Source organism: Furipterus horrens, unplaced genomic scaffold (genome assembly GCF_987537825.1).
Source record: "Furipterus horrens unplaced genomic scaffold, mFurHor1.1.pri manual_scaffold_1, whole genome shotgun sequence".
In the NCBI taxonomy this organism is placed as follows: domain Eukaryota; kingdom Metazoa; phylum Chordata; class Mammalia; order Chiroptera; family Furipteridae; genus Furipterus; species Furipterus horrens.
In genome coordinates, this window is record NW_028327171.1 from 94,367,973 (window position 1) to 94,388,969 (window position 20,997).

The window sequence follows — 20,997 nt, forward strand, 5'->3', positions numbered from 1 at the left end:
GAGAAATTCTGATACATTTCCAGGGAACTTTCTGTTTCACACTTCAAGGATGTTATTTTCTGGTTTTGCTGTAATTACCTCTATATCCTCGACCTTCTTGAAAAGCCTGTGCTGCACAGCAGTCCTGTGTTAATGGTGCTCCACAGGATCTGGTGCATCCTTGGCATAGCAGAGGGCAGAGAATAGCAAACAGCCACAGGAGACAGACACGAGGCACTTTGGAGCTGATGTACAGCTCACTGCACAACTGAGGAAAGGAACCATTTACAGGTGGCAAAGTAGGGGACACTGGACCCTTTTTCCTTGTGGGTGGAGACTAAGCAGGTGGGAAATGCTTAGGTTATACACAATTCCTTTTTGATCCTCAAGGTTGTATCTTGCTATGCTTTTTGGAAATTAGTGGAACTGCACACATGGCAGTTAATCTCTTATACACATACAAAATAAGTAAAAATAAATAAGTACATAATATAAATAAGGAAGCAAAAAATAAATGAGAAGGAAGAAAAGGGAAGGGAAGAAAAGGGGGTAAAAAGCAATATTATCATCCCTAAATGTGAAATCAGAAAAAGAAAAGAATACATGCTGCAGAATATGGGAACAAAATTGTTAGGTAAAAAAGAATCAGAAAGAGGGAAGAAATTGAACTAAAATAGGGAAAGCAAACCAAAAGGTGACAAAAGAACAGCTTATTCTAGGCTTCCTTGAAATTCTGTTGGAATCACTCATATGCCTCTGGCCTGAGGGAGATTGAAGTCATGCCAATGGGAAGAGAAATATACAACATTGGTTTTCAAGGTACCAGTGATTTTTGTTCTTTAATCACATTATATATTTGGAATCAATCATGCTGAAAAAATACTACACTAATATTATGTTTATATTTACCTTGCAATAAAACACTACTTTATATTCCAAAAAGCACATTAAATCCTGAGGCAGACATCAATAAATTCATCAACCCTCAATGAAGGGCATTATTATAATTATTGCATTTAAAAGCTAATTAATATTTTAAATGACCCATTTAAAAAATGTTACTTCTCTGATTAAAAGTCTTGTATTAAAAAAGAGTTCTGGAGATCTGTTGTACGACATTGTCAATGTGTTTAACACTACTGAACTGTACACTTTAAAATGTTTAAGATGACAAGTTCTGTGTTACATATATTTTACCACAATTTAAAAAAATTTTTAAAGTAGAATAACTGTCCTAGATCATAAAGCAAGATCATGATGTTTCAAAGAGCAGCAAGCACAGTAAGACTAAAATAAAGTTGATGTACATTTAAATTACAAAAACTAAACTATTCTAAAGCAATGTTTTTATATTATTAAATACCCTAAAATTGGGCTATGTGGGAGAATTGTGAATGTGATAAGATAGTTGCCAAAGTCAAGTTCAACACAGACCCTGCATCTAGAAGCAATTGACTTCTAGTGTCATGTTAAATAAATGTCCGCAAGTTTCCAAACCATCAAAATTCTTGCTTTTTGCTGTTTACCTCTGAAATCCAAATGCTAAAAGTTATATGCAAGTGTATTTTGTAGTCTGCTAACTACCTCAGATCATTCTTTCCCTTTTTGATGAATTATCCATGTCTCCTTTCTCTTATCTCTTAAACAAGTGCCTATTGCTCTCTGCTTCTATCTGCCTTAACTATTCATAGTTGGATCTCAGTTTACCTCTTCTCTCTCCCTCTTTCTTTTTATTTTTTTAAGAAAATGATGTCATTCACATACCTACACTGGGAAAATGTCCCAGAAGCTTGCTTGTGGAGAAAAAATTAACGCTGAACTTCAGAGCAAATCAGTGTATTATGTATATTGAGAAAATGTGAAAATTTTCCTTTATAGAGAACCTCTAGGTCTATTGAGGTCTCTGTTACCTATACAACAGAATTTCATATCATGAGGGATAATATTTGACAGATTTAGACAGAAAACAACCAAGTATCACCCCTACCCTCCTCTTCTTAAATGGCCCTGCCCTAAACAGCCCAGGAGTCATAATAGTCTAGACGTGCTTGTTTAGAGTTAGAGAGCTGAGGCCTGAGCACCTAACACTGCCACTATCAAGTAGATTTTAAAAGACAGCTACTGCACATTTTATTGATTTGTATGTGACAGAAACATTTATATTATGAGTACTACCTTTGCCCATTTCAGACACCCCCACTACCAGCCTTTTAAGGAATCTATTATTTATATTTACTTGACCAAGTTGGATGCAAGTAAGAGAAATGTAATTCAGCCTGGCTCCCTTTATGACAAAGGCTGCCAATCTGAATGTCTAAGGAGCTAAGTGGGGGGACCTCTAACTGCTTTGTGCCAGAGTGAAAAGTGCCATATGGGGAGGAGGTCTAGGGTCACCAGAGGGAAGCTCAGATATCTGAATTTTAACATGAAACATCTTGATTTTCAAAGGTTGGCAACTAGTTCACAGTTTTCAACATTCTGTGAAAGCCAAACACCAAATACCCTTTGGCTATATTCAGACTGCAAGTCATCAAGTTCTGACCTTAGCTTTACATACCAAAGAAGCAACCAGGGGAGGGTCTGGGAGGCAGAGATAAGAAAGACAGAGCTTTGGGTAGTTTTTCTATGGAGGGGGAGTTTGGAGATAAAGACATTTTTAAGGGGAAAGTTTAGGAATGTTTTCAGTGTGATGGGTGGAATAAGGGCATTTGTAAAACATCCTCAGTGCTTTTAAAATTTGTTTTGTATTTTTTTCTTTTGGATGTGGTAGCACACCATACCAGCTGTAAAGTAAGAGGAAAACAGCCAGTCCGTTAATGCTTGTGCTTATAAATGATAAACATTGTACAACCAAGTTTTTACTAAAAGATTTTATTGGATTTTGTGTCAGAGTTTATGATAAAAATGATAGCTTTCAGGGATTTGTTAAGACTCTCAAAGCTGTTCAAATACAGCATAAAAGTATAATGCATTGCTAGGTTATTCCTATTTCCAGCCCGTTGATCAATTTAATACAGAGGATAAGTGATAAAAGAAGGACTGAAATGATTCTGTGCCTGTTTTCTGAAATCCATCAGACAGACATGCACATGTACACACACACACACACACACACACACACACACATTTGCCTAGCTGTAAAATAGTTTCTCCTATTTGCAACACATTACTGAATAGGTTTTACTGATCCACAGTCCATGTGCCTGATGCTTCTAAAGGCCAAAACTCAAAACATCAGAGTTTGGAATAAGGAAGCTCAATTGATCTAGAAGGTGCCAACAGAGGAGATGGGGGTCCTAATGCTCACATCCACCTTAAGAAAGTAGAGTTCAAAGCCAGTTGGAGGGGAATGGTCTGCCTGCAGTGTGGGGAATGAGTCAGCACTGGGACCCATTCAGCTGCTCCCTTAGTTCTCTCCTCAAAGCCACCGCCCAAAATTCTCCCCAAGTGTCTCCAGTCCTCTCTGCCTTCCCTCTGCTTGAACCCAGGATGCAACTTAAAATTAAAGATAAAGAAAATACATCGAAGTATACAACTGCACTTTATGATACAGCTTTGGAGCAGTGCACTCTCAGAAGGTGGATCTTGGTAGCTCCAGGCCCTCCTTGGTAACTGAGACCAAGTTCTTCTCATCAAACTACTTGAGCTGCTGTACATTAATACTAATTAAGAAATTAAGAAAATTAATGATAAAATTTTAGTCTTCTCAAGGCCGAGAAGCTCTACATCATGAGAGAGAGAGAGAGAGAGAGAGAGAGAGAGAGAGAAAGAATGTTGAAGAGACTGACATCAGCAAGATGGTAGAACAGGAAGTTCAGGCCTTATTCCCATACAAACATGAATGTAACAACCAACCACGGATGAAAACCTAAAGAAAACAAGTGAAGAACCCTTTGGTGCAGCCTCTCTGGCAATGGTGTGGAGATTCCTCAAATTATTAAAAATAAACTATCACAGGATCCAGAAAAAAAAAAAAAAAAGAAAGGAAAGTAGAGTTCAGGCTTATTTTCTATCAAGGATTAGCATGTCTAAAGCAGGAGCTATTAGCCTGAAGTGAAGGCTATGGAAACAACAAGCATGCCCACTGGCCCAAACAGGATGGAGTCAGAGAGAACCAGGATTCTCTCTGTTACAAAGTATTTGTAAAAGATTCACCCATTGAGCCTTCAACCTACCTCCATATAAAGGTAGAAATCTCTCTCATGTAATCAACTGACTAGAATAAATTTTAAAATAAATCCTTAAATAGGATGTCATCGTGGAAGTTTACATTTGACATTGTTAGCTATTTTATTCTTTTAAATGTAGTTTTAAAATATTACTTGTAAAGTCTGCAATCCACATTATGTTGAATGAGAGAATATAATTATATTTCAAGAAGATGGGATTTGAAGTTAGAAAGGCTAAGGTTAGATTATGACTTTATCACTCACTAACTGTGTAATACTGGGTAACTCATTTAACCTGAGAATGCAATTCTAGCTGTCTAAAATGAGGATACTACTCCCTACTCATTAGGATTGTTAATAATATTAAAATGAGATTTCTAAAACATCTAGCACAGTAGAAACCATGAATTTTATTTTGCCACTTCCTCTTTAAAAATAAAGCTGTTGCTTAAATGCAACTGATGTAATTTTTAAAGAATTATCCTTGGGTAATTGTGAGGAACCATGTTCTCCTTAGGGGCAGTTAGTTGCTAATTCAGGTAAAGGTAGCTAAAAGCTGATTAGAACTAATAGGACCAAGGGGACAAAAATAAAAAGATTGGACTCCAGGGACTATCAGAATCAAGATCTCTTAAACACTTCAAGATTCAGGTTGGAACCATGAAAAATTGCACACTACAACGAATGTTGAATCAGAATTAAATTACCTCTTGCTGTACATAAAGTTTTTTTCTTTTTTTTTTTTCCATAGATATGTGTTTGCACTGACTTGGTGGTGAACCTTAAAAGTGAAATAGATATGAAGAACAAGAGAAATTCTAAATTCTCACCCTTCAGGAGCTTTGATATTATCAATTTGCTTGTGTTGTTCTTTAAAAAAGATCATATAAGAACAAGTCTCTTTTTTCGTTACCATTACTTTGGGATACAGAAGATCAGGACAAATCCACATTAGCAAATTAATGACAATAGTAACCAATGTTATTTTGAACTTGGTAAAATTATATATTTGGATTTGTATTATTTTTAAGGCTTTCAGAAAGATAATGTGCTATATACGTTGTTTCCCCACTACACATAGCACAGCAGTTTGGAGTCTAAGAAAAGTGAGAGTGTTTAAAGGTAGAAGCCCGGGATTGGACTCTTCACTCCACCAATTACAAGCATGTTACCTTAATCAAGTCACCAAACTAATTTAATTTGTTTACCTTTTCCTCCATCTATGAAATAAGGATAATATTGATAACTGCCTCACTGGTGAGTATGGAAATAAAATGAGATGAAGAAAAGATGTTCTGTGGGCAAAAATGCATGACCACCATCTGTACAACAAGGCCTTCATTTTACAAAAGGTGTAAACTGAGACTCAGGGAGTTGAGTGACCTACCCAAGGTCATAATTGCTTAAATCCCTTGCATTCTACATTCCCTTTAATTGAGCAAACTGGCACCATCTGTCACATCCCTGTGTTGTACTGTCGTCTTGGTGCATGAGGATCTCAGCTGCTAAACTCAGTCAGTAAGGGGGTCTGGGTGGTATGCATGGAGGAGTCTTTCTCATGAGAAAGTGAGAGTTATTGCGACAGTTTGAATTTTCATTAAATAATGGACTTATAGCAAGCAACCCCAGTGAATATAATACTCTTTTTGTCATTCACAACCTTCACCGCTTTTAATAACAATCGACTTAACATGAACAAAATTTTTTCAACTGGATTCTATCACATAACTTACTGCTATTTGGCTGATGTGATTCTCAGCATTAATAAGTAAACAATGTTTTTAAAAAATAGATGGCAGAACTTTTTCAGCTTCCATCTTCCCATTGGGGTTTGAATCTATCTAAAGCTCTGCTCCAGCTTTCCATGTTGTTGAGTCTTCCCTTATTCAAAACAAACTTCCCTCCCATAGTCTACTCCTGCATGCTTTTCCTCAGTTCACATGTGCAAAATATTTTAGGTAATGAACTAAGGCCATTGTGTGGAATGAAAAGACACTAGTGTTGATTAAAAATATACATGAAAGCCCTTTATAACTTATAAAGTGTTGTATAAATTTGAACAGTTATTGAAATGAGAAAAATTCTATTGATTTAGATTATAAAATATTTTGTTGATCGTGGACTTCTATACAATAGGCAACGGGAAGTTAAAAACATGGAATAACATTAAGTGAGTCTTTAACTTCATAGAACTAATAATGTCTTTATGGAAACAATCTGTATATCCATAAAATATCAACACTGGGTATTTTATGATTAAAGATATAATTGCTTAAAGCAGAAATTTAAGGAATTATGAACTGAAGGAAATGGTTTTTAAACTGGGTTTTGAATAATAAGACTATCATCAGTAATTGAGGGTGATCAAAAGGTACAAACTTCTAAGAATAAAATAAGTCCTGGGGATACAATGTACCACATGGTAGATATAGTTAACAAGACTGAATTGCATACTTGGAAGTTGCTAAGAAAGCAGATCTTGAAAGTTCTCATCACAAGAATTTTAAAAATTGTAACTATATATGGTGATGAATGTTAACTTATTGTGTTAATCATTCTGCAATATACACATATACCAAATCATTATATTGTACCCCTAACACTAAAGTAATGTTATATGTTAAAATTATCTCAATTTTAAAAATGAAATGTTACTACATACCTAACAGAATGTCCAAAATCCAAATGCACCGATAACATCAAATGCTAGTAAGAATGTGGAGCAACAGAAACTCTCATTCATTGCTGGTGGGACTGCAAAAATGGTACAGCCATATTGGAACAAAGTTTGGTAGTTTCTTACAAAACTAAATATATTCTTACCATACAATCAGTCAGTCATGCTCTTTGTTATTTATTCAGGTTAAAACTTATGTCCGCACAAAAACCTAAACATGAGCATTTATAGCAGGGAAAAAAAAAGGAGAAGGACAAGAGAGAAGGAGCAGAGGAAGGGGATGATGCCGATGGGGAAGGGAGAGTAAGAGGGAAGGGGTCAGGAGAGAATGAGAAGGAAAAGGAAAAAGGAGAGGAGGAGGAGAAGAGAAATTTCCATAGTGGAAGATAGAGAAGAAACACCATGAGCAAAATTAAGAAAGCAAAAGCAAATCCCATATGGTTGCAGAGACTATGTCAGGGAGGAGACATGGAAAGTTTGCCTGAATTTTTCTGAGTGAACAATCAGACAATTTCTAGATAGTGGAAAATCACTGAAAGTTGTACTACAACCTGATAGTCATATAGTGACCTAAGCCTCATGTGCACTCTGTCTCAGAATTGCATTTTCAGACCATGTCATAAGTAAAATGACTTTTTTCTATTATGAATCTGACACAAAGTTAAAATATTGAGTTGGCTAAAAAATTTCTTTTTTTCCCATAAGATTGTGCTCTAGTAGCACTTAGTTGTCTTTAACATCATTCAAAACAATTGTGTTAGATTGTATTGCGATAGCTGTCATCACAGCATGCATTTTCTAAAAACTTAATCAAAATTGTTGAATTTTGTGTAACTATTTTAGTATTGAAGATGGGAGAAAATAGGCAACATTTTTTGGCATATTATATTTTACTATTTCAAGAAACATAAAAACACATATATGCATATATGTATGGAGAAGGAGCTGTGACTGATCAAATGTGTCAGAAGTGGTGTGCAAAGTTTCATGCTGGAGATTTTTTGCTGAAAGATGCTCCGTGGTCAGATAGACCAGTTAAAGTTGATAGTGATCAAATCAAGACATTAATTGAGAACAATCAACATATCACATAGGGCATAGCCGATATACTCAAAATGTCCAAAATAATAAACTTATTGGTGAAAATAAAAAAGGTGTCTTTATTTTATAGGAGAAAACAAACAGACTTTTTGGCCAACCCAGTAGATTGAAGATAGAGACAGAAATATATTCTTTACAAGTTAGAAATTGGAGACTGATTTTCCTGTTCCCACACTCATTAAGTAACATACATGCACTCTTCAAATATAGATGAAGTATACTGATGGAGATTGGTGCATTGGGTCTGTGTTTATCCCCTAATACACTTGAAGAATATGCCATATAAATTGTTTAAAACATGTCTTATACTTGGCAAAGGAGAGGTGTTTCCTGATGTCTACCCAAATGAGCCAGCAATATTCCCAATTGTTCTGCTAGTAAATCATGGAGAGAGGGTAATTCTTCCAGAAATTCTTGAGTACTTTCAGAGTTTATTAATGTAGCAATTTAGAAACAGGATCCCCATAAATACAAACTGGATATGCCTCAAAACATCAAAATTATCTTGGGGCAAACAACATGTATTTTTAAATTATATTTTTTTCTTTTCATTCAATCTAAAAGATGTGTTACACATTTATTTTAAAAAGTGGTAAAATTTTCTCTCTGTATCTCTAAATGAAAAACACTCAATAAAAAAAATACACCTATGACAAAGAAATAGCAAATATATTAGGATCTGAAAATACAGCATAAAATTAAATAGATGTAGTTATTGACAATGTCAAAAACATTTGACATTTCAAAACAAATTAAACTTTTATTATCATTAACATCATCATCGCTGTTATCTTGAATGAGCTATTTGTAATTTGATAAGCAGCTCTCAGTAATGATATTTTGGTTTGAAGCATTTCTTAAAATACTTTTTTAAAAACTGACCCAAGACAAGCATTATAAGACCATTTAGTTAATCATGTTATCATACATATTCATTGGGGAAAAAAGAGAAAGAAAGGAAAAGAAGAACATTTAAAAAGGGAAGCATTTATCTGACTGATTAAAGATTAAATGGATATAGATACAGCCCTAGAGTTCCTAAGGGCAAGTTGAGAACCCTGGCTGCATTTTCTGTCAGTCCCTCTGATATATGTAAATTGTAGAACAATCAGTACTGTTTGAGGAACAAATTAAATACTTAATAGATATATTTTTAATAACTAGTTAGAAAAACTTTAGCATTGCAAGAAGAAACGATATTCCATGTACTGCCAATATTCTAAATAAAAAAGTTTAAAACACTTTGATTCCCCAAAGACCACAATGTCCTGAGTCTGCCAAGACCACCGCTATTCATGCTTTTCTGAAAGCAATCACTGGCCTTAATGCCAGAGCCTAAGAAGTAGAGATAACTCATAAGTTTGAGGGTTAAGACGCTGGTTCACATACTGCAATTAATTTTAGTAAACTTTTCAAGTAATTTTCTCTAGGATACCTCAAAGAAATAAAACCAGGTATAGTGACAGCTGGAAGCCAGTTTTGGAAATTTCAAGGCACAGGTGAGAAAAAATTAAAGATAAAAAATTTCATATAAATAAAGCTTAGAAATTACTTTTATACAACATTTCTAAGTGTAAATGTAAGAAGTAAGTTTACATAGTATAATATTAATTGGAATTTATAAACAAAAATAAAGTTTATCCCAAATACATCTATACACAACTCCTTTTAATGTGTTATATGTATACATGCATATATGTATGTATCCATATCTAGATAAATAGATTCATTCTATTGATATTATACATTGTATCTATTTCTAAGAAACATAGTGTGATATGCATAATTTTAATATACATTCTAAGATTCCCACCCCCTAGAGTATCGTCGGCAGCCGTCCGTCTCGAGAGACGATGGTGTAGCTTCTTAAGAGTCTATCTGCACCGCCGAGAATGGCTGTGCACTTCGACTCGGGAGTGACATTGTATCTGTCTCCTCCCGTGTTGAATCGACATCTTGCGATGTCGCTGGAGTGTCCTCTCCAGTGAAGCTGAAGCTACAGAGCCTGGGCAGGGTGATATGGAGGGTCTGCTGTTGCCCATGCAGCAGACCCCCCCTCTCTTCGCAGCTGAAGGGTCCAAGGGAAAGACGGAGTCAATACAGCTTGGCTTCAGGTGCGCCGCAGGAGTTGCCGGTGTTGACTACAACGTCAAACCGCCTTAGGGACTCCGGCTCCGGATTTTCTGTCGGGGTTTACTCCCTTAGCCTTTCCCCTAAAGAGGTATGCCGCAAGGCAGCGGAGGTTTTTTGGAATCAGAGTTTTCCTTCTCTGATGTGCCCTGACTGGAAGATCGAACCAGCGACACTTAGCTCGCAGGCCGACGCTCAATCCACTGAGCCAAACCAGCCAGGGTCCCCTGGAGTATATACTTCGAATAATCCTATGCCATTGAATGTGGTTGGCACCTGTGATCATAATGGATGTTACTCTTGTGATTAAGTTATATGACAAAGATAAAGGGATTATGCATATATAATCAAGGTCCTAAATCAGTGTGAGTTCATCAAAAAGATGATTATTTTGGGCAGGCTTGACTTAACCAGGTGAGCTCTTTACAAGAGGGTCCAAGACCATCTCTAAAAGGAAATTCAAAGTGAGAGAAAGCATCCTGCTGGCTTTGACAAAACAAACTGCTGTGCTTTGAATAGGGTCATGTGGCAGAGAGTAGTAGAAAGTCTCTGGTATCTGAAAATACCTTCTGGGTGACAACAAGCAAGAAAGTTGAAACCTTAGCCCTACAATCACTTTGGAAGAGGACTCAGAGCTTCAGATTAGCATGCAGCCCTGGCTAACACCTTGATTTCAGACTTGTGAGACACTGAACAGAGAATATAGCTATACCTGATCAAAACTTCTGACCCATAAACTCTGTGAGATAATAAATGGGTTTATTTTAAGCTACTGAGTATGTGGTAATTTGTTATTTGGAGGGGGGGCAGGGCTAATACAATAAATTTATATTAAAAAACTATTATTTTTGCTCCTTCCCTATCTATTTATCATTTTCCTCTTTGGTCTAGAAAGAAATCTCACTTTCTTTGCCAAATTTATCTTCCCAAACTCCAACCATCTGCTTCCCTTAGAGGTTGTTCATTATAATACTGTCTTTCCCTGACTCCAGAAAAAGGCCCACATCTTCCATATAAAACCAAAAGCCTGAGAAAAGCAAAGAAGAACGATGGCAAGAAAGAGATATCACTGATAGCAATAAAGTCCCCAGTTCTAAACCACAAAGCTGCCCTTGTCCCCACCTCATTCTATCCCCATTACTTATGGTTCTATAAATGTTTTTTGTTAGATTTTTGTGATGATGAGTGCTCACTTTCTCACCCCAAATTTCTAACATGACATCCACCATTTTTTTTCTCTTGCTACAGAAACTTAACCTAGAAAAGGCAAATCTTTGGTCTTTTTTCTGTACCAAAAGCTATAGCATAATTTTTTGTCTTTTTAACTACATGGAAGGTAGAAATGACAGTCAATTATTAAAATGAAAGACATTATTGAGACAGATATATCTGTTCAGTCAGACCTCCTTTCTTTTCTATTCCTACAAAGTTAAAAATTCAAAAATTCTCAAACTGATGCTGTCATTTTGCCATAGAATGAAAACACCAGACCTACCAGGCTGCCTTCTGGGAATGAAGGTTGATACAGACAGAAGATGACCAAGGTACTACTCAATTTAGAAAACTCCTAGTTAAAAAAAAAAAAAAGAAAGAAAGAAATCATTTCAGGACTGTGTGCCAAGTCCTTAATATAATCTGTACTTGAAGATTCTGTGCCACTACTTGTAATTTTTGCTACCTCATCTGTAGGATAAACTTATGTAGAATCTTAGCTCTAGATCCTCATTGGTCATAATGGGCTGTGCTCTTCAGTATGTGATAGTCTCAATAGGGTTCTGTAAAATCCCAAGACCTACTGAAACAGAAGTGTTCTTTATGCAACAGTCAAGGCAAATAGAGCTAAGAGGTCCTGCCTTTTATATTAGATCAGCTTCTACCTTTGATTTCCACTGCAGTGATGCAATTACTACACTTCAGTAAAATATTTCTCCCACCTCCGCCTCCTACCCATCACATTAAATCTGAAAAGGAAATGCATCTGTTTTTATTTTCATGTGAACCTAGAAACATCTGTTATAGAACTAGGAAATATAAATCACTTCCCCTATTGAGAGAGTAAAGTAAAGGTATGAACAGTGATACTCTCTTCCAACCCTTCTTGTGCAGGGTCCATCTGTGAGAGTATCATCTTAAACTCTGTTGCTGACCCCAGGGAACCACTCAGCAATAGCATCCAGCAGTGATATGCTCTATTTAAGTTGCAAAAATGCTGATCTAAATGGAGGAAAAAATTTGTCTAACTATAATATTAAATTAATAATTATTTGTTGCAGAAAAATCATTAACTGAGTGATGTGAGGACATGAAAAAGTATGAAACATGGTCTCTACTCTCAAGATAACAAAATTGGTATTTAGAATAAAACTGAACATGTAAAACTTCTAAATAATAATATAATATTATGTATAATTAGCCTTAAGGAGGAGCTTAATACGCATTTGTGAAAAAATGTTAGCAATATACATTTTATATTTTTTAACTTCTCTAGGTTTCACTGTGTTCTTCAATAAGATGTGGACAATAACCGGCCAAAAGTGAGGATTAAATGAGATAAGGTGTAAAGTGCTAATGATATTTTAATACACAGCTTATTTTCAATAAGTGGTTCTATTATTATTATTATTAGTGGTTTTTAATAGATTCTATTATTACTCCTTTTCTTATAGATCAAGTGATTTAATGTGAAATCTAAACCTATTAGTCGTGATTGTTCAATAGAGTATGAGATTATCAAACTGGGCAATCTATGTCAATAGAATTAAGATATAAATTCAGTAGCTTAAAGATAGCCCAGAGAAACTTCTGCTGAAAGGAACCGAAAAGAGAGAAAAAATAAAGTTGATTTATATTTCAGAATTTAAAAAACCTGAAAAAAATCAATGAAATAGTCAGAAGCAGATTAACTAGAAAATGTGTAAAAGAAGTCCAGTGTTCAATTAATATTTAATGTGGGGGAAGAAAAAAAAACTAAGAATGAGAAAAGAGGCCTCTCTGTGCATGGGGACCTATGATTTGAGAGGCTACTAGTATTTCAGATTAGGCGAACAGCAAACCAGTACCCATAGTCCCTCACCATTGAATCCCCTGAAACCCCCAAAGAAACGCAAAACTAAGAAAAGAGAAAGTGCTTGCTCAGCAGACACAGCTTCAAAAGATATAACCCAGTCTACCCTCTAAACATATTGACAAACCTAAAACAGTTCTATCTAAAAATTCTGGTACCATTTACAGGGTGAGTGCAGGTCTACAGAGCACGGGGAGCAGTCAATGAGCAGAGAGTCGGCCACAGATTTGTGTATATGAAGATACCTATGAGAGAAGAAATTGAAAATGAATAAGAGGTGACAGCTCAAGTCTGATCATTATTCTAAGCTCAGCGAAGCAGAATTGAGAGTTTGTTTGGAGGTTCTAGCAGGGGAACACAGCTACTCGTATACCCTTGAACGAACACCGGTCCTCTCCTCTAGTTGGGAAGGTCGTCCTCTTCCACTGAGCGCAGCTTCGGGAGGGACGCACGTGAATCTGTGAGGGAGGAAGGGGACATCTGCCTAGCCAGCTAGATCATCCAAATCAACTCTGGCGATCAAGGGGGTGACAGATGTCACAGCCAGATCGCCCTCACATCCAGTGAAGCAGAATTGAATACAAACCGGTATTTGTCATTTTAGATGTTTTTGCAAAATTTTGTTAAATTTGCAAGATTATTTTCTACAACAGGAATGATTCTTACCAGTTGAGCACTGATCTGAAAAGGTATAGAGCTAAAGCATGGACTTTCTTCTCATTATTCTTGTGAAATGAAATTAGAACACTTGATTGAAACTGCTGGGATGATACATGATCTATTATTACTAGACCTGTTTAGATGAGATAACAGTAAAATATTGAATCTGGTATTGTTATATCATATAATCACATTATTCAGGAGAATTCAGTCTTACTTATTTATTTATTTTGCTTCTAAATAAGTAACCAAAGAATAAAAATTAAAAGATAAGGAAGTGAGAAAAAATTAAATAGCACAAGTAATTATATTTGCCACTATATTCAGCAGGAGCACACCTTACCTTTGAATGATTATGAGATGGAAGATGTACATCTCTAGGTATTTTATTCTTTTTCATCCCTCATGTCTAGCTGTTTATGATTGCTTTCACTGCATAGTATGTGATTTAAATATTTAAAGATTAATATGTATGCGCATTATATATTCACACATATACCTATATATGTACTCATGCATATATATACTTTTTAAGCTCATCACACCTTTTAAACACAAGCCAGCTACTTTATCCCACTAACCAGGAATATCACTGTATACATTAAATATTTATAAGTGCATAATACTATACAGGGCAGCATATTTGAAAAAGCATTTATTCTGTACCTTACAAATAGCTCAGAGGTCTGTCTACTCAAGTTTAATTTTGACCCTTCGCGATTTTAATCTTATGCATAGACAACAGTACCTAATCTCTACCAAGCCAGACTCTATGCTTGTTTATGTGAGGAATAAGCTTTTTGGACACTGGGAAACTGAAGATAGAAACACAGCTCACCATTGACTCTCTTCGTAATAACAGATGATAAAGTGTCTCATAAGTCTGAAGGGTCCCAGTTGGAGTAGAAGTAACCATAATTCAAATACCAGTTTTAGGTAAAGTAATGTTTAGAAAGAATTGAAAGTGTTTAATCAGAAGCTTTCAGAGAATGTTCACATAGTTGTCAAAATCAGATAAATAGGAAAAGGGGTAAAGAAGCCTTTAAAAAGATTGACAGATGAGAAAGAGTTAGATATAAAAATAGTAGGAACTACCTTAGAGAAACTTAAAACAGAGAAATAAGAGAAGTCAGGCATGGAGCCAGGGCAGTGAAAGTGGTTTTGTGAGAACATGAATGAGAGGAAAGAAAGGAGCAACAGGTTAGAGTTTCTGATTGGGCTCAGGATACTCCCAAATGAGAGAAACCTTTCATGGAAATGTCTGTGAATAGAAACTGTGAGTGCAATTGCTCAGGGGATCAGGAGGCTGCTTTTACAAAAAGGACCTCAGGGATTATTGTGGAGTGGGGGTGGGACTTAGTTCGAGAATTTCCCTTCTTTTTGGGGTGGATGCCAAAGAGGACGTTAAAAAGTGATGGTAAGATGTGTAAGGATAGATAAACTTATATCCCTGATGAGGGGTACTTTCAGTTACAGAAGAAGCTAAACCACCAGCCAGCAATAAAGACTGAGGCTATGGTCAAAGGCAATGAGCTGCCCAACCTGTACATTAGGCTGAAAGCAGTGATGTGTAAATATCTGATTCATGAAAAACAAAATGAAACAAAACTACAAAGTGTGTACTTGCATTTTTCTTTTATTCAATCTCTAGTCTAGGACCCCAGATTGGTAGGATGGGTAGGGTGAAGAGATGGAAGGACAATGAGGTTACACTAAAATCAGGTCAAGAAAGACAATTCTGAAGGTAGCTCTGCAAACTTGAGATAGACCTTGAATATCCACCCATCATTTTGCCCTAGATATGGTTAAAGATTTTCTCTTGAAGGATAGATATTCCAGACATCTTATTCTTGATTCGCTCTGAACTAAAATTCCAGCTCTTCTCAGCAGACTCCAAACTGGAAAATTGCAGCAATTTATCTTTGTATAAAAAGGGTACAAAATCTTGTAGAACTAGTATCATTTTTTTAATAAATATTTTTACTGAAATAAATTTGTCATGCCAAAGAAGTCACTAAATCTCTTTCATCTGGTTAAAGTAGTCAGGACATCAATAGAAGCCTCAGGTTTTAGAATCAAAAAGATTTTAATTCCAGCTTTTCCACTTAGTAGATATGAGACTCCTGTAAAGTCAGTGAGCTTCAGTTTCCTCACCTTAATCAGAGACAATAAATAGCTAGCTTGAAAATTTATTGAGAGTATGAAATAAGATAATTATGACAGGCAGGCTTATAACAAAGAAAAAACTAAAAACTCTTTATCCTAGTCACCATCAAAACAGGATACTTATCATTAATTACATCTTTTTCCCACTTACTTCAAGCCTGTGGTCCTATAATGAGCTACCAAGCATGAGGAACATTTTATACCAACATTGATTGGTTGCCAAGGTGACTCCACTGCCGCTCTGCACAAGCTCATGTTTCCCCTCTCCCTTCCTGGTGAAAGGAAGGGAACTCGTGGGTCAAGGACAAGATGCTAGGGAAGTAGAGGCTATAGATCCAGCCTAATAATAGAGATCTGAAATGAACAATATGTTCTCTCCCTGTTCCATCCAACAGCAGCAAAAATACTTGAGTTCAAATAATAAAATTTAAGGTTTTACACTTGAATGAATATCAGTATCCAAGAACATTCAGAATATCTTTTGCAAAAATCTAGAGAAAGGTTAAGGGAAATCAGCATCTACCTGCCAAGTCCAAATGTCTTCTATCTCTGGCTTCATCAGAGTCAGGAGGTTTCACTAATAAGAGAAGCTCTGCTATTCTGAACAAAGCTGTTCTTTATAGTAACCTCAATCAGACGTGAGAATGGTCCTTCATGGAGTTTCAAACTTCTTGACTTCTAGAAACTATTTGTGGTTTCTCTTCCAATACTTTGCCATAGATTCCTGCACAATATTCTAGAATGCTGTTTCTTCATGGCTTTCCTCTCTGTGGTCAATAACATCAGTGTCCTGTCTGCTTGCTCATCCTCTTCATTTAAGATTCCCAGAATCAGGATCAATCAGAAGTGTCCTGCAAAGGAGATAAGCTGTCTGTAGCAGTTTCTATGTCCAAGGTTACAGAGCCTCTATCTTTTTGGTGGCACTCTAGTTGTTCTTTGTGTTTTTTCTTTTTTTTTAATTGAGTATTTTATTTATATTTTTAATAATTTTTATTTCTCAATTACAATTGACATACAATACTATACTAGTTTCAGATGTACATCCCAGTGACCACACATCATATAACCCATCAAGTGACCATCCTGATAAATGCCACACCCATCTGACACCATACATAGCTACCAGAATACCTTTGCCTATATTCCCTATGCTGTACCCAAATCCCCACAACCAATCCATAACCACCAATTTGTACTTCTCAATCCCTTCACCTTTATTGCCCATCCTTCCAAGCCTGCTCCCATATGGCAATCATCAAAACAGGCTCTGTATCTACGAGTCTGTTTCTGTTATGCATGCTAGTTTGTTCTGGTTTTTAGATTCAATTGTGGCTAGATATGTATTTATTGCCATTATATTGTTCATACTTTTATTTTTTTTTTCTTCTTAAAGGAAACCCTTTAATATTTCATGTAATACTGGTTGGTAGTGATGGACTCCTTTAGTTTTTTCTTGTCTGGGAAGCTACTTGTTCTTTGACTGTAAATGATGGCTTTTCTGGGTAGAGTAATTTTGGTTGTATGTTCTTGCTTTTTGTCACTTTGAATATTTCTTATGACTCCCTTTTGTCCTGCAAAGTTTCTGTTGAGAAATCAGTTCAAAGTCTTATGGGAGCAGTAACTAACTGCTTTTCTTTTGCTACTTTTAAGATTCTCTCTTTGTCTTTAACCTTTGGCATTTTAATTATTATGTGTCTTGGCATGGGTCTCTTTGGGTTCATTTTGCTTGGGACTCACTGTGCTGTCTGGACTTGTATGTCTATTTTTTCACTAGGTTCTCTGATGCTGGCTCAGGCAGTGATTTCTTCAATTGTTCATATTTAGGACAAAACTTCCTTTTAAATTCTTCCGCAGTTCTAGTGACTCAGACAAAGAGTTTATCTAAGTCTGTACCTAGAACAGTAGCCACAGCTACCACCCTGACTGAGCTATAAAATAATCTAACACCAAGCTCATTGAACAAGCCAAGTTACTGACATATGTAGTCTCATGATTCAAAGCATCTTGGAAAAACCTCAAAATCTTGCATCCATTTCACTGCAAAGCTGTGACCCATGATGTCAGTTTCATTAATGACCACAATGAAAAGAAGCTTGGTTTTATACAAGATGTAGGGCCTCAGTGATGATTGTCAAAGGAACCTACCAGGTGGATACTTCAATCTTCCCAGGTGTGTCAATCAAGACATTTAGACATGCTTGGGGACTTCTCAATAAACTTTGTCACCTGATTAAGTCTAATAGCAAAGAGATTAAGTGCCACCATTGGGCCCAAGTCAGCATCTGTACACTTAGTTGAGGATTTAAATTGTTTGTAGATGAATTAAGATGATGAAGTTCATAGCAATATTGGCAGGAAAGGGAACTTCATGCACAGCGGGTCTTGACTGATCACATAAGGTAGAGAGCCTTGGTTATACAGGTGTCCTGTGAGCCTCTGTACAAAGGAAGTTTTTCAGATCCCACCATTCCAAACATCAACAGACACACTGGGGAACGAAGACCCCCCAGAAGCCTGGGGCTTACTTGCCACCACTGTCACTTACATAAAAAATAAATATAAATATATATGAGACATGGATCAATCTTCAGTATTATTTCAAAGAGAACTTTTAAGATGTGTTCGTTAAATGTTTTTAAATGGAAGGTTTACTCAGAAAATATGAAAATATGAGAGAATGTTCCTAGAGCAGAGGTTATTATTTCTATGCCTCTGAAATGGAGACACGAATTTCAACTTAGTAAAAGTTGAAATGGTAAATACTTTATTATTGTCACTCATGAATGGATTGTAGTAAAGCCTTGTTTTATTCAGTTGCTTGTTAATAAACAGATCACAGCCAAGGCTTTTAAGTAGCAGACATCCCAGAAAATATGGGGCAGACATGCTCTCCATCCATTCCAGGTCTAATGACTATTTTCAGTTTTTGTAAAATGTAGATGAATCATCAAAACTCAAATCCAGCTGCTCTGGAGCAGGCACCTGACCTGGAGTCACCTACAGTTTCTTTTCACTCAAATAGGATGTCTCCTTTAAAATTCTCTATTTAACACCTGCAATCTCAAACTACATAATGTGTTCACTTCTTTGGCTCCCCTGAGAAATGTGCCCTGATCTTGGCATGCTAGAATAACTAAATAAATTTTCCTTCAAAGAGCCAAATTTTTCTAGGTTCATGGATTTATTTCAGTCAGCATCCATCAACTTTTGAGTATGTGTTTAGGGCTGTACCAAGCATGGTGGGAGACATTAATAAAAGGACAAAAACCAGCACTTGCTCTCACCAAGTTTATGATCAAGTTCAGGAAGACAAGACTAACATACATGCAACACTGGGAAACAATTCAAGACAGTATATAATTAAGTGCTGAATGTAATGCTTACTGTAGATGCACAGTACTTCACTAATTACCTCTTGCTTTAAGGAATTAATACTTACCTTCCAGGATTTCAATCACAATTTCTCTATAAGCATTAATTCTTGTAACCAGCAATTGAATTCATTTCAAAGAGTTACAAACATACCCTAGTTTTAGCAAATTATCAGCATTGTTCTCAGAAATGTTTTTTTTTTTTTTCCCATTAACCAATTAATTTAAATTCTGATTGTTCAGACCTCCAGGGCCTTTTGGACAGTGCTTTCTCCTCAGACGTAATTTAATTTTTCAAATGAATTTTTGTCTGGTGCAGGATTTAGAGCCCCGAGGGGAGGAAATCTGCTCTCTTCCCAAGAGTAGGGGAGCAGGAGAGCCGGAGATCCTTGGGTTCATGACAGGCCCACTTTCCCCTCCCGCAGAGGTAGACAAACTCCAGTACTTTTTTCAGTCTCTCGTTTCTCTGTTACTTCCTTTTCATCCCCTCTCCTTTCCCCTATTCTACCTGTGTTTCAGTCTGATGGGTAGCACCCTCCACAGAGAAAGTTTCCTCAGCTGACAGCCTTCGGGAGGGAGGGCGCTGCTGACCCTGCCTCCTCCACCAGCATGGAGAAGAGAAGCTCAGCAGGGATTCTGGCCTCAGAGAACCAGTTCAGTTAATCTTTTGAATCTCTAGCCAGCTCTCAGTCAGCTGGCAGGTGTTTGGGGAGGATTATAGACATTTTTTTCCCATGTGCTTGCAGACAGAGACCTCACTGGGTCCTCACACTTTTCCTGATGTCTCCTGAGCACCTTCATGGGCTCACTCCCCCTGTGACAGTGCACAAGGCTCTGGCAAGCAGCTGGAGGGAGGGCATCACTATGTCCAAACCTGCTTTTTGTTTCTCTTTGACCAAGAAATAACTAAACACTGTTACGTGTGACATGACACTTTCCTTTTTACCTGAGTGTGGTGGAACAAAGAAGGCAAGTACAAGTTATTTCATTTCTCTGAGATTCAGTGTTTTTTGTTTTTTTTTTTTTAGGAAAAAAAGTGATATCCACACAGCTGGTTATGGTAGGAATTAACCAGCAGGTGGTAAAAAGTCAGATTTCCTGGTTTCAGTCCCCATTCTGCCTCTTCCTAGCTGGGTAGTATAAACAAGTTGTATAAGACTTCTGTGATTTCAGCTCCTCATCTGTAAAACAGGAAGAAAAACAGCATCTACATCAGAGGCTTCATAACTTAGAATTAAATAAATTCAATTATGTAATACATATACAAAACACTCTACAAATTAGCTTTTATTGTGTGAAGTAACTTGCACATAGTGGATAGTCTATAAATGTAAGCTCTTCTTTCTGTTTATTTGTACGAATCATGGAGGATAAAATACTCAGGAGAGTGAGTGACTATTCTGCCACTGTCAACCCAGAAATTTTACTTCCTTTTTCAGAGCCAGATGGATTCCAGCCCTGCTCCAATACTCACATGCATGGTGCTTACCATCAGTAGAAGTAATACATTCTGTCATCTGATACATTTCAGCAATATACACTGAACCTTTCCTTAATAGAATACTGAAAACATTAAAAGAGTGGTCAAAATAGGACAAAAGCAAGTGCCACCATCAAAAACATTTTTGCAGTAGCCCAAAATTTGGAGAAGTTTCTTTTCTAAAATTAAACTCATCAGAT

At 36.5% G+C, this 20,997-nt stretch overlaps 1 pseudogene; it reads right to left on the reverse strand.

Annotated features, from left to right (window-relative positions):
- Nucleotides 1-16,631: 16,631 nt before the first annotated feature.
- On the reverse strand, nucleotides 16,632-18,316 carry LOC150021510 (GPN-loop GTPase 1-like; annotated as a pseudogene).
- Nucleotides 18,317-20,997: the final 2,681 nt, after the last annotated feature.